Source organism: Astyanax mexicanus, chromosome 9 (genome assembly GCF_023375975.1).
Source record: "Astyanax mexicanus isolate ESR-SI-001 chromosome 9, AstMex3_surface, whole genome shotgun sequence".
Classification (NCBI taxonomy): domain Eukaryota; kingdom Metazoa; phylum Chordata; class Actinopteri; order Characiformes; family Acestrorhamphidae; genus Astyanax; species Astyanax mexicanus.
In genome coordinates this window covers 28,100,877-28,116,987 of record NC_064416.1, presented here as the reverse complement: position 1 = coordinate 28,116,987, position 16,111 = coordinate 28,100,877, and the positions used below count along the sequence as shown (strand labels likewise).

The following is a 16,111-nucleotide window of genomic DNA, read 5'->3' as shown; positions in this document are numbered from 1 at the left end:
ATTATATTTCACACAAATATTTAATATGCATCTTAGCGTAAAGATAATTTTTGCACTGGTAAATCGAGCATCACAATTTTACTCTATTTTTTCATTCCTATCAACCCTTCCCACTCTCTCTGTTGCTACAAGATAAGGTTATCTCAGTACTCCAATAGGTAGTATATCAGTACTCTAGTAGGTAGTGTATCAGTACTCTAATAGGTAGTATATCAGTACTCTAATAGGTAGTATCTCAGTACTCCGATAGGTAGTATCTCTATTCTCTGATAGGTAGTACCAGGGTCAGGATATTTAGATGATACTGTCAGAATGTCAGAATTTTAATTTATTTTACTGTATTTTTAATTTCCCATCAATCCTTCTCACTCTCTCTCTTGCTACCAGATAAGGTTATCTCAGTACTAAGATAGATAGATGCTTTTGGGTTTTAGGCCCAGGACCAGGATGTTAAGGTGACACCTTAAGGAATTACAGAATACTGTGCCAAAATGTCATTATATTTCACGCTAATATTCAATATGCATCTTAGCATAAAGCATAACTGGTAAAGCGAGCATCACACAAAACACACACACACACGTTCCCTCTTTACCAGACAAGGATATCTCAGTACTCTGATAGGTAATATCTCAGGTCTTTAATAGGTAGTATCTCAGTACTTTGATAGGTAGTCCAGGGTCCTGGGCCTAGGGTAAGGATATTTAGATGATACTGGGGTACTGTGCCAAAATGTCAGTATTTATTTTATTTTACTGTATTAAAATTTCCATCAACCCTTCTCTCTCTCTCTTGCTACCAGATAAGGTTTTCTCAATTCTAAGATAGATAAATGCTTTTGGGCTCCTTGACCCAGGGCCAGGATGTTAAGGTGACTGCGGTACTGTGCTAAAATATATTCAGTGTATTTCACACAAATATTCAATATGCATCTTACCATAAAATAATTCTGAACTGGTAACGCGAGCATCACACTCAACACACACACATTATCTCTCTCTATCAGACAAGGTTATCTCAGTACTCCCTCCGATAGGTAGCATCTCAGTACTCCGATGAGTAGTAGCAGGATTCTAGGCCCAGGGCCAGGATATTCAGATGATACTGAGGTACTGTGCAAACATGTCAGTTTTTATTTTATTTTACTGCATTTATAATTCCCATCAACCCTTCTCACTCCCTCTCTACCAGACAAGGTTATCATAGTACTCCGATAGGTAGATGCTTTTGGGCTCCTAGGCCCAGGGAAAGGATATTTAGATGATGCTGAGGTACTGTGCAAAAATGTCAGTGTTTATTTAATTTTACTGTATTTATAATTACTTATAAATACTTACTATCAGCACTTAACATATGTGGTTCATTTCGAGGGGCTTTTTTAAAGCACTGTTCCCATATAGTACCCTGAACACTCAAACAATCATCTGCATACATGGTTCAATCTAGAATTTCTTCTGCTATTTTGTTAAATATTTCTGTATAATAATACTAATTACTAGGCTTGGACAATGTGGCCCTAAAATAATTTGACAATATTTCAGGGTATTTTTTTTATAATGATATTCTTGATGATATGACAAAATATATAAAAAAATAAAAAATACATACTACTGGAACATTAATTAATAAATAAGTATAACTTTTTTATTCAGTATCTATTTTGTAGAAACTATTTACTAAACAGTAACATACCAAGTTAAGTTATATAAAATAAAAAAATGCTACAACAAAAATCTACCACATAAATAAAGTGCAGAATATTTAGTACTTTTATGTAAGTTGTAAACAAACAAGTAAAAGTAAAAACAGTAAAAAGCAAATCAAATAAAAAAACAGAATATTGCAATATGAAGTTTTTTTATTGTCATTGTATTTTCTTGATTAGTGCGTACAACACAATGTATGATAATTACTTCTAATTTAATCATTAGTGCAGTGAATCTATATACACCATTTAACACTCAAAGGACCATGTCAGTGCATAAGTAGTTAAATTCATCTTCCTTGTTATAAAGGTATATCTTGTATACGTTTAAACATGTTCCTGTATAATCTATTGTTGTCACAAGGCAATAATATACCAGTACTACTAGTAGTGTATGTAAACCTTTTATTTAGACTGTACTATTAACATAAGTTGTTTTGAGAGCTTTTTGGTGCTCCTGAAATTGTAAAAAAAAAAAAAAAAATAATAATAATAATATATATATATATACATGTATACATATACATATACATATATATATATATATATATATATATATATATATATATATATATATATATATATATATATAATAAACGTTAGATGCAGATGCAAAAGAGTTCCGCTGTTGTAACCAGTCAAATAACTATGTTTAGTAAAAAATAAACAAAAAACGTTCCAATATAAAATAAAATAACCATTTGAGTCTTTACAGTTCTAATTAGAAGCTTTACCTTTAAAAAAAATAACCTTGAGGGACCCTTTAAGAGTGTACCATCATTAGCTCAGAATTTCCATTTTGGTGCATCTGTTTTGCCTCCTGCAGCAGGTGTATTTGCGGTAGTTTGCCTGTAATCTCACCTGCCATAAACATGCAGCGACTTGAACATCAGGAGACAGATGGTTTTCAGTTTGCATTGCAAAGTCATCTCATGAAAATAGGGCACAAAAAGCAAAGCAAGCTCAAGGAAAGGGCTAATCAGCAGGGAGGGCAGTGCGCTCTTTAAATTAACCATGTCCTCGCTCGACTTTTGTCCACTGACAGCTGATATCCTTGGTTCTAAAAGCATGGGGCCTACCTACTTCCCATATCATCAGTAATATGTGTGTGTCGATGGCAGAGTGAGTGATGACAGAGCTGCTAACCGGAGCGCAGGCAGGCAGGCGTCTTATCAACGCTGCAAAACTTGATTACGATGGACTTCAGAGACGAGCGTAGTGTATGTCCTTATCTGGTCAGAACTACAGAAAAGCCATTTAAGATGTTAGGCACTTTTTACATTATAGCTGGGAAATGTGGCAGTATTTTATAACACTGCAATAAAGATAAAGATCATGATACACAATATACTTTTTAAAGCATATTGCAGTGCAGATATCATCAGTGCTTAAAAAATACTGACCAACTGCACATTTCCTTTAAACATTATGAATGAATTATTTTTAGTTTAATAAAGTGCAGCCCATTTTGAAAATATGCTATATGTACAAGTGCATTCAACTACTTTAAGTTGCATCCATTACTGTGACAGATATGTGCACTTCACTTGTCTAGTCCATGAAAATAAAGTACTACTAAAAGAATAGGACTCTCTCTATATAAATACAAATATATAGTGGCCCCATGTCTAATGCCAGGCATGGGCTAGAGGGGTATAAAGCCCCCAGCACTGAGCTATTGGGCAGTGAAAGAACTGAATTCTCTATATTCTCTGGAATCATGGTGCTCCATCTGATAATTTGGGATAAGTTGAGTTTGATTTTTTTGTGTCTGTATATAATCAAATTCTCATTTTCTGCAGGTCGAAATAATGTTATAAACATTGTTTATCATAAAAAAGCACCTTTAAATATTGTTCTACGCTATTTTTACTATATCACTCACCCGTAGTTTACAGTGTTACCTTGTCTGACTCTTAACAACTCAAACAGTTTGCTTCGTAAGGCTTTTAGCATTTAGCCTCAAGGTAGCATTTACACAGAAAGCATTTGTCTTTCTCAGAAGAGCCAGAGGGACAGTTCTGTGGGTAAATCCACTGTCCATGAAATGCTACAGTGTGTTCGATTCTCTGGTGCACAATCAGGAATAAACTCAAGTGCTCAGGCCTTATTTGGAGAAGCCATCTCAATCCATTCCGTGCCACTTAACCACAAGATATCATGAGAAACGTCTCAAAGGGGCACATTCGTTCCGAACTGGACTGGTTCCCAGTGGATGGAAGGTCTGAGATATGGGAAGCACAGCAGCACAGCCTTTGTTACCCTTTTTTTCCATAATTCCATGTCTTAAGGTTATGGATTCTGTCCAATAAGTCGTCCACAGATGGTTATGGCAATTGGCTGAAGTTTTACTTCTAAGGAAGTTTTATAACAGTTTTTGGATCACTTATTGATAGTGTTCTTTTTTCACGCTTGGGGGTGTGAAATGTCTTTTAGCTTCACAGATCTGTGCAGAATTTGTACAAGATTCAACATCCATAGAAATGTAGATTTCGGCTCATCAAAAACTGCTCATCAAAATCTCACTTACTCACTTGATTATGTTCGCTGATGAAGAGGATCTAAGTAGGTCTGGTAGAACTTTGCGAAAGCACGGTTGTTAAGCGGGGTTTTTATTATATTTTTATTATATTATGTTCTTTCATTTGTTTCTGTTGTTTTTTTTCTTATGTGTTGATCATAATCACGTCATAATCTCCGTCAAGCACTGCTCTTATCTGTTCTGGCTGCAGGTTCTGACCACCTCCCTTCAAACTACCACCCTGTGTCTCTCTCAGTCTGACTCATAGACTTTCTGAGACATTACTGTCATTTCTCACTATTGTGTCAGATATCTATATATAGAGGCAGCTATTTAGCTGGCTAGCTATTTACATGGGGAGAGTTCATGGGTATTCTGAGGACTTTAAATACACTGACTTGCTAAAAAAGTAATGGAACAGAAACTAGTATCCTTTCCCATGACTTTTGTCAACTCATTAAAGCTAAAGAACACTGCTCTGAAGTCTGGTACATGTGCATAGTCTCCTGCATTGAATGCAGATGTGATTTCTGCTGTTTAAAAGTTGCTTGACTGTTTATATGGACAATTCATGTCACTATTATTACCACCCACTGAGCTGTCTACTGTGAGGGGTAATGCCTCCTATGCCATGTTCCTGGTCCACATGAGCCACATGAGCAATATTATATACCTATGCAGCTTCAGAAATGAAAGGACCCATACCTCTGGCATCCACTATCAGGCCTCACACAAACTACAATAATTTGCGATGAACTTGCTGGCCAGTGCTCAGCTTCACTCACAAGATAACACCTCATAACCTCAAACAAGTGTGGCCGTTCACCAGCCGTCCTCAGAGAAACACTTCTATACCTATTAATCTACTGACCCATGACTTTTGGCATATGAATATAATTCTTCTGTAACTTTTTAGCACATTTTAATGAACCCCCTTCCTAATCTTGTAGGCAGTGACATTGAATCACAGTACAGATAATCTGTGTGTTTGACAGTTTGTAAACTCGTGCTCATTCAACACGTCTTCTGAAATTAACATTATTAATTATACATGGAGCTCGTAATGTTTGCATCTGCTCTTCTGAGAAGGCTTTGCACTAGATGTTGGCACATTTTTTCTGTGATTTGAGAAATTTGATTGCATTTCACTGCTGGAGCATTTGAGTTTTTTTTCCCATTTTCTCCCCAATTTACACGACCAATTACCCAACCCACTCATTAGGACTCTCTTATCACTAGTGATGCCCCAACACCAGGAGGGTAAAGACTAGCACATGACTCCTCTGATACATGTGAAGTCAGTCACCGTCTCTTTTCCTACTGCTGCTGATTCAGCATTGCTGAGTAGCGTCACAGCGCACTCGGAGGAAAGGGCAACGACTCGGTTCCGATACATCAGCTCACAGACACCTCGTGCTGATCGACATCACCCTAACAGGGTGAGAGCGCCATCTACCCACCCACTCAGGGCTCTAGTAGTCAATGGCAAGCTACATGAATAGGATTCGAACTGTCGATCTCCTGATCATAGTGGCAGACCACTCGGAGCCCGACACTTAAGCTCTTTTCTGAGGTTTTTAATGTTTTTTAGTGGTGTAGAACAGGGGTCCTCAACTGGTCCTAGCCCGGGACCCACATTTTCTTATAGTCATTAGGTCGCAACCCACTTTTATAGAATACAAACCAAACAAAATAGCCTTTAAAAACCTATTTACATGTGCATGCAAAGTGATTTTTTAAGAATCCAAGGAGGAACATTACAACTACATGTATAAAAGTTAATACAATAAAATTAAATATAAAAACAGCAAAAAATATATTTTTCCTAATAGAGTACTAAATCAGATGAGCATTAATTACTTATTCACTTGTTCATGCAGCATTAATGTGACTGCTCAGTTCCTGTATGATTTAATGCAGTTATTTACAGAGTCCTTATCGTACAGTCTGCATGCTTGGTGGCCATGTTTGCAGTGGTGCCAGCAGTTATTTCCAGATGCACATGACCAGGCTCTGATCTCTATTAATGGGAGAGATCAACATACTCTAATCTGAATTCAGTGTCTGAATTCAAAACACATTTAACATTTACCTATATATTGTGCATAAATTGTCCTTGAAATAATTGTGATACACAGTATATTTGCGATTTCAAGGTTATGTAATATTATTGACAGCCTGTCCAGGGTGTATACTGCCTTCCGCATGATGCCGGGTGGGATAGGCTCTAGCCCCCTCATAACCCCCCCCCTCCCCCCCCCCCCCCCCCCCCAACAGATAAAGCGGGTATTGACAAAGGATTTATGGATGGATTAATTAATTTATAATGTTACTGATATACAGACAATATAATTGCACAATTATATACAATTAATTACAGTCCTTTATAGGACAATAAGCTTTTAAATAATAGTAATTTAGGAGAGGTATATTGTGCCACAGTCCACTCTGTGTATGGGAAGCTGTTTTTGATTAATTTGCTATTGTCTGTCTAAATAAAATATTGGTGTAGTTCATTTAATAGTGGCCATGCTCATAAATGAATAAATTGCAGCCTTTTGTGCTTAGCTAATTAGGACTAGAGGCCTGATACTGTGAGGGATAGTATGTGTTCTTCTCATGGTAAAAATAGTGCTTGCCCAATTTGAGTGTGAAACCACTTCCTCAAAAAAACAGTTAGTGTTAAACTGAGGTAACTGGTTAAGTTTTTTTATGCACATGCATCACAAAAGAGAGGAAAATGTGTGGCTATTGTTTACACATACCCCCTTTCAGAGGAAATGCATGATGTACAAACAAATTCAAACCACTCAGTGGACCATTACATTTTATGGAGCTCCATCACGTCCCATTCACTTTGCACCTGTTCAATTTGCATGTGCCTGAAACTTGGCACCACCGACAGGGATGACTGTCCGAAACATCCAAAGCCACCACAATGCTTAGTCAGTGGATCTGGCTATTGTTTGTTTTGTGGAACAAATGGTATAAGCTGGAGTTTGAAATATGAACAATATCTAGGGTCAAACTGTATGGACTGACATATTGACAGTGTACAGCCTAGGTTGTAGTATAAAAATGTATGCACAACAAACTGAAATGCATTGTTTGATAAAGATTCAGATGATAACAATGACATGATAATTACAGATCATATTTAAAATAATACTAAAAGCATAGTTGAAACATTTCAAAGCACACTGTAAAAACTCTTGACTCCTCAAACCCTTTTTTTCAAACAATCAGCAGCCATGGATTCCTCTAAGCAGGTGCTAAATACTTTGAGCATTAAAGTTAAAAAAGGGTAATAAGAAGATTACAAAGTGTTTATAGTATTCTGTTTCTTCAGTTTGCTGAGTAATAATGAAATTAGGAAGATTTAGCAAGACTGCTCAAGAATCTCACAGATCTAGTAGCTGTTTGGCAGGAAGAAAGCAAAAATCCTCTAAACCTGAAAGATTGCTAAATCGAAAGGCAACTGAAAAGGCATGCTACTAAGTTCTAAACATACAGGGCGCTCAAACATTTGCTTCAGGCCATATTCACAATGACAATGCTAAAACAATGTGTTCTGCAGCCCTGATTCACAGTAACAGACCTTTAGACCTGAGATGCACTGAGGAGCACTTGTTACCATAAAACTTATCATTCATCAGATTGTGAACTGTTGTTCAGTTTATCTGTAATTATGCCCTGAAATATCCTGATAAGGATTTGTATATTTGTTTAATGGTATCACTGCTAACAGTATGGGTTATGGGTGGGAATACATTTGATATACAGCTCTGAAAAAAAATATATTAAGAAAACACTTCTGTTTCTGAATCAGTTTCTCTAATTTTGTTATTTATAGGTATATGTTTGAGTAAAATGATCATTGTTGTTTTCTTCAATAAATTACGGACAACATTTCTCCCAAATTTCAAACAAAAGTAATTAAGAGCATTTATTTACAGAAAATGAGAAACAGCTGAAATAACAAAAAAGATGCAGAGCTTTCAGACATTAAATAATGCAAAGAAAACAAGTTCATATTCATAAAGTTTTAACAGAAATTAATATTTGGTGGAATAACCCTGTTTTTTCATCACAGTTTTCATGCATTTTGGCATGTTCTCCTCCACCAGTCTTACACACTGCTTTTGGATAACTTTATTCCACTCCTGGTTCAAAAAAATTAATGCAGTCCTCTTGATTATATTCCAGAGGTTTTAGATTTGGTAAATGTATTTTTTCCAGCACTGAATATAATTTGGATTTCTTTCATTGATTTAATGTATTTTTAAAACAGTTAGAATAGGTACCAGGTGTAGCATACTTTGTGAATTTAGCATGTTAATCATGAAAAAAACAGACGTTAATAAAGGATCTATATTTTCATAGCAAGGACCGTGGAAACATGTTAGCCACCAGCGATTTATATTTTAGCTTCTGAAAGATTGTCAGATAAAACACACAGACACAGACACTTTGACTGACAGCTCTCATATTCCCTGTCATTTGCTTTCTGTGGAAATGATGTGATGTGTGCTGACAGTTCTTTGACCATATTGGATTTGATTACAGGTCTCCTAGCCCAGTCCACCACAGTTTTCTGGAAGTATGTGAAATATGGTTCTTTATCTCTTATAGAATGTGCTGAATCACTTAGTTTTTTCTTTTATCATCATTTCTGCTTTTGTATATTAGGTGATGCAGCATTGGTCAGCACGTGTGGTTTAGTTCTGAGAACATTCAGTTGATTTGGGGAAGAATCGGAATATGGAAAATATGGAAACCATAATTGACCTCTGTGTGATCTGTGTGACCTTGCTTGTATTTGCTTGCTTGTAATAACAATAATTTATGAAGTGTTGCTAGGCCAACATGCATCTAAAACTGCTGTCGTTTTCTACCAGTTTTTTTTTCCGATTATTGTTTCAGATATGAGTAGCTCCTTCTATTTTGCTTTGTCCTGCATTGTAGGATAAAAGCGTTTGTACATACTCATACGACTCACTTATTAATGTGTATATGTGTATACTCACACATGCATATTTAAAACATCCGGTTTTGAATATACATCATGGATATTTAAAGAACACTTTTATATGTAGTAGATAGTAAAATAACTAACTAGATCACTAACTACACGAGCCAATAACTACATCAAAAATGTAGAACCGACTATGTGTTGATCCATAAGTTTGTCTTAAGGACTATAGCACAAGAAAACCAAAGTGCCTTAGATGCCAGCATAACAGTACATAAAAATACATGTACCAGTGATTACCTTAACTATGATCCCCAGGTTATAACCATTTTAATCATCTAGTGATTAGGATAAAATATGTATATTCAATTTCCTTCATTTATATTGAAACATAAGGAGAAATATTACATGCTTCCTCACAGTTAAGGTATTATAATCATACACACGAAAAAAGATGAATTGATTGGTCGCCATAAATAAATTATTATATTAATCAATTGAAAAGCCTTATTAAAAGGTCAGTGATCTGTTCTTGAATTTGTCTGACTAAAGGCCTGTCTGTATAGCTTAGAAACAGCACAACAGTATTTACTTACAGAATACTACATTACCCCTAATCACCTACAGGAACCACAGGAACCTGTACATTTACTGAAGGCTAAAACCTTCTGCGCTGCTAATCACTTCCAGACAGGACTGATTCAGCTGCTCTCTTTAGCTAAATTAAACAAACCATGCTGAAAAATTCCCCTGAGCCGCCCAAGATTATAGAAGCTAAACTAAGACGAACCAAACTGGTTTTGTTTTTGCACTCTGGAATGCTAACTTTCCATTGTATATGTTAGCGAGCTAGTTGGAATAGCTGCAGTATGGCTGCTCTTTGTTCAGCAATGTCAGGGCCCTGCCTGGTTTGTTGTGGGTGGCTAACTGGTTGGACAAGAGGGTTAATGAAGGACGAGTGTTGGTGGATCTGTTTACACAGTAGGTACTGGAGCTTCAGTTGGACTCAGCTGAAGATAGTTTGGCAAAGCAGATGGAAGGCCTCCAGCTGTGGTACTGCACTGTGTTTGGTTAGGTGGCAGGCCTTGAGCCCTCATCAACAGGTTTCACAGACTTGGCATAGTTAGAGAGAGAGAAGCAGAGAGAGATAGTGAGATAGAGAGAGAGAGAGAGGCAGATGGGGCTGTGGACAGCTCTGTGATGTCCTCACCTCTCGTCACGCTTCCAGAACTGGTGCACTGCCATGTCTCTGGCCTTGGCAACTGTGAGAATGCACACACAGACACGTGCAGACACACCCACACACACAAGTCACTCAGCTACATTTCTCTACAGACGTGCATTGTTTTTCTTTTGTTTACGGATTTGTACCCATGTACAATTCTTATTTTATTCTTAAACTATTTATTGGGTATCATGCATGTCACAATATTGGCACTTTTGGACAGTCATTATTGCTATTGAACATTTTATTTAAATAAGTACTGATTTTATCATTTGTTTGGTCTCAACATTATAGTTAAATCAGTTGTCATTTATACATTGCTTTATCTTGGTTTATTACTACTTTAAATAGGCAACAAACAGAACATTGATATAATTATGCATTTACTCTCTATTTTATACTTCAACTAGGCCTGTCACAATAATTATATTATCAACTTATCATAATACAATACAAACAATAAATTGACATGACCTCAATAATATTTGATATTGTAATATTGTCTATTTTGTTTATTTGTATGTTTGTACACATATATAACAATGAAGAGTATTTTAGCCAGCAATAACAGAACAATGCTTCAGTAACTTCAGAGACTCCATACACACAGTGTGGACTGCAGTAGATGAAGAAAAAATATTTATTTCCAAAACTATGATTATAATGTTTTAATTTAAAGGGGTATTATTTCTTTTTTGTTATAATATTCTGTTATCATTATATTAGTGACATTTAAAGGTCATAAAATTACAATAATATCGATTATCGCTATTTCTGGGACAGTTTATTGCCCACAAAAAATTCCTATCCTGACAGTCCTATCGTCAACATGTGAAGCACTAGTGAACTCCATTCCCAGGAGAGTTAAGGCAGTGCTGGAAAATATACAATATATACAAATTATGGCCACTTTTGTACCATACTGACTTTTCTTGCCAGCGGTTTAGACATTAACTGCTGTGTGTTGAGTTATTTTAGGTTATACAGCCTGTACACTGACTAAATTACATTACATTGTATCATTGTATCAGAGTGTCATATAGCAATAGCTGTAGTAATGATATAAGCATCACAATACTGATGAAATATCATACTGCTCACCCTCAGATGTGCCATCTGGAGTAGAGTCTCAGTTGGACTCAGCAGAAGCAGAAACAGCAAATATAGCACAAATATCTGAGCAGCAGAACTGATTCACCATTTATAAATTGCTTTGCCTTTTTTTTAAATGGACATCATGTTATTACTGAGAAACCTGCACTGTATAATATTAAGATGCTTCCATTGTTCAGTATAACAATTAAAGCAACAATGAAGCAGACAACTCAAGAAAGACTAATATATTCCCTCAATCACTGTGTCACAAAAAAAACATAATGTTAGCAGTACTAGATGATGTTAGCAGTAGACTACTAGCTATATATACTACTATTATCAGTATATTCATATCTTTATTTTTTGTGATAACTGTACAGAAGATTATGTTGATCAAAGGTTTATAAATTTGCCTAGCCCTATGTCACAATATGATTTTGCATAATATAGAGTAAAGCATGCTCTAGCATGGACATAGTAAGTATTTTAAGAATATTGGCTGACTGTGTGCATATATCACCTCATATAAAGGCTGTAATTAAACATTCTCCCTAATTATAATTGTTGTTTTCTTTTAATGTTACAGATTATATTATTTATATAAAATAGTTTTAAATGTGCACCCATTGGCATTTTTTGGCTGCTGCACCATAAATTAGAAAAATAACTTTTGTGTTACAAAATTATATGTGTTCCATTTTGCCCACTCCCATTATTACAGTTGTATACAATACTTTGTATTTGTATTGTATAAAAAAATGTTGAACCACTGTTCAAATATGTGTCATATTGGTAGTGTATGCTACATTTGTTATATTTGTTATATCCTTAATTTAGCGAATAAGCAGTAAATGTGCAATATATATTTTCACTTAGCAAATTAACATATTACTCTATTTCTCTGAAACATCAGTAATGATTTTTTCTGCCATGTTTCTTATCTGCCTCCTTATAAACAGTCATCTCAGTAGATCCTGAGTGGAAGGCCTGAGGAGTTAAGCTAATGTTGGAGCTTAGGGATTGGAATGTGCAAATGCCCTTTCTAGGACACTTTCCTGAAGCTCTTTAAATCTGCTGCTAACAGCTTGCAGTGAAATGTAGCAGGTGGGCCAGGGCTCTCGCACATTTGAAGTCTTACTGCAGAGTCTTCTGGTCACTTGGTTTTCTAAAAGCTCCGTGGCAGGGCTAGTATGTTATTCACCCAGAAGTTCTCTCCCGACTAATACCGGTTAAATCTTCTGAGCTCTGTTTGACAGGAAAAAATCCTATGGATTTTAAAGCAGCCACCAAAGGGCTAAAATACTGAACTGCTGGTATTTGCTGAATAAAGCAGATGTGGAGGCTTACTTGTGAATTCTAAGAGCTATTTATTATCTCTCTAAGTTACATAACTATCATAGGACAGTAAAAAAGAGAAAGATGTTTGTCTTCAGCATAGTGTGTGTAATATACAGTACAAAACAAGGCTTTTAAAGTAGTGTCAACTAAAATAATGAATGAATTCAGTTAAGGGGAGGTTTGTCACTTTCTGATAGGGAGAACCCAAAATTAACATTTTGGCAAAAGCCTAAACTGAATCATACTAAACTTCTGGCTTTTTGCATTATTATTTAGCCATTTTCACCATTGCATAAATCCAGTAGACTAAATGTATTTTTGTCTTTCTTTTTTAAAGTAAAAGCTTTTAAAAAAAATTAGTAAGCTACGAATACTTTTTCAGCTTCCAAGTATTCAGTGTATCCAGTGAATCATATATGTAATATTTGCTAAATATATAAAAAGTAATTGTTATTATCTTTTAATATTAGGTAGATTATTAAATCTCCACTTTTAGGCCAAAATATTGGGACACTAAAGGTTTATATTTAAAAGAGTTTATTCTGCTTTTGTTGGATGAACTGTCTCTAGTGTCCAGGGAAGTCTTTCTTAGATATTTTGTAGCATTACTGTGAGGATTTGATTGAATTTGCACATCTGTGTCAGCAGTGGGTGCAACCTACTGAATGTATTGAATGCATTAATCACAAGATCCACAATATACGGACAATATACGGATCCACAATATACGGACATATAGTGTATCTATTGTTGGTAAGTATTTAGAAACGCCCTACATTTTTAGCAGAAAAGATATAATAAAGTAATGAAAATGGTATTTTATGTGATACAGTAGTGAAAACAAGGCCTGACACAAGAACTGTTTTTGTTTGGGCAATATATTGTCCCAGAAATTATTGTGATGAACAATATTATTATCTTTTTATGTCACTGATATAATTATGTTTCTATTTGCAACTGTGGCAACATGTGATGCTATCATAAACTCCATGCCCAGGGGAGATAAGACAGTGCTAGAAAAAATATACAATATATACAAAATACTGATGCTTTGGGTACAAAATGGGCACTTTTGTACCGTACTGACTTTTGTTACCAGCGGTTTAGACATAAACTGTTGTATGTCGAGTTATTTTAAGTTATACAACCTTTACACTGACTGCATTACATTGTATCAGAGTGGATCATGTAGCAATAGCTGTAGTAATGATATAAGCATCACAATACTGATGAAATATCATACTGCTCACTCTTAGATGTGCCATCTGGAGTAGAGTCTCAGTTGGACTCAGCAGGAGCAGAAACAGCAAATATAGCACAAATGTCTGAGCAGCAGAACTGATTCACCAGCATCTCCAGAATCCTCTTCAGTTTAATTGTCCCAGGAAAAGCTGAGAAAATTGAGTCAGGGTTAGTTTAGATATGTGACTGTAGTGATCAGTGTAGTGCAACTTGCCTATAGCTGTGCTTGATCATAGAGCTTCATTATATATACTATTCTGTAAAGATGAGAAAATATTTTATTGTGCAGAACAAGCTAAATGTTTTAGTAGCAGCTGATTATAATCCAGAGCAGGAATAGAGGCTGTTTTCTGTGGCTCATTGTGACCATTTGAATAGAAGCTTGTTCAGATTGTCAGAATGATAATATTGAGCATTCATAGTCCATGTCACGCTGCTTGGGAATCTGCAGTTTTTGTTTGCAGATGGGAGTTGCTTTGAAATCGAGAAAATAAGAGATTCCAAAATAGTTTCCCCAAAACTGTTACTTATTATTTTGTGGAAAATAACAGTCTCACAATCTCACAGTTTTGTTTTTGAGCTGTTCTTTAAATGCCACATACATGTGCATCCACTGACTTTATTTATCCCGAAGGAAATGTAGGCATCCAGCAGCAACAACACAGTACAATAAGAAACATATTCAAACATAAATTAAAACACAGAAGAATAGAAAATATATAAGGCTATAAAAAACTTACTATACAAGGTAAGGATCTATCTGTAAACGGAGCAGTGCAATAGATGTTGCTAATGGTCATTAAATAATTAAATAATTATTAATTAAATAATTTGTAGTTCTTAATTAAGGAGGAAGAAGACAGATAGCATTAGGGCTATCTGATGAACAATAATATTCACTAACATGTCAGAAATGGTGGGATTAATGATTATGAAGTGTTACCTCAGGGACAATTGTAAATAGCGGTGTGGCAGAATATTGATATATCAGATTGTTTTAGATTCGCAATACACTATGGGTTTCCACCCCTAGCTGTAAAGTTGTAAAGTGTTATCTTTTGAATAAGGTTGATCCAATGACTATATGGCAAAAACGTGGTTTCTTTAGCTTTCTGAGTGTTGCTGCTGCTGCCGATTGTAGTTAAATGTGGTCGGCACTGTTTGCTGCATTGTGTGGTTAGCTGTGTTTGTTAGCTCTGCTGTGTTGCTGTGGGTACTAGCTACTTACTGTATGGGCTGAAAGATGCACTCTCAAGGGGGATAGAGGGCACAAGTTTATATTCATAAAGTTTTAAGAGTTCAGAAATCAATATTTGGTGGAATTACCCTGTTTTGTTTTATCATTTTTTTTTGTTCATTTATTTGTTTCCATGCATCTTGGCATGTTCTCCTCCACCAGTCTTACACACTGCTTTTGGATAACTTTATGCCACTCCTGGTGCAAAACTTGGTTTAATGGCTTGTGATCATCCATCATCCTCTTGATTATATTTCAGAGGTTTTCATAATTTTTAAGTGGTCTCTTATTTTTTTCCAAAGTTGAATTTATATGCATTGTTCTTTTAATTTCTAAATTAGCCTAAACATCAATAAACATCTATAAAATTCCTTTAAAACCTCCTTGTCTGGATACACACTTGTCTTTACTGAAGCCATTACTATTCAAACATTTCACACACATCTCTGAAGGTGAGAAAGCAGTTTTACAGGCTGGTAGTAAAGAAGAGGCTTTCAGTGGTGTGTGTGTGTGTGTGTGTGTGTGTGAGGGCCGTGTGACTGGCTCTGTGGTACATTCGTAGGTCACTTACTCCACACAAGGGAAAGCACTGCTGCTGAAGAATTAGCCATTGCCTCCTGCTGTACTTTCCAGCCAATCTAATTACGGTGCTTACGACACACGTATAGTGCATTTTCATCCATTCTGAGTCCTTAACAATAGGGTCGTCACGGAAGGTCAGATTGCATAACAATAAAAATACAATCAAACCCTCAGACATAATAAACAACTTAGGC

At 35.7% G+C, this 16,111-nt stretch overlaps 1 protein-coding gene across 1 annotated transcript in view; it reads left to right on the top strand.

Annotated features, from left to right (window-relative positions):
* Positions 1 to 16,111, top strand: part of slco3a1a (solute carrier organic anion transporter family member 3A1a) — an 83,351-nt gene that overhangs the window by 1,348 nt on the left and 65,892 nt on the right. The gene's annotated exons all lie outside the window — the stretch shown is intronic.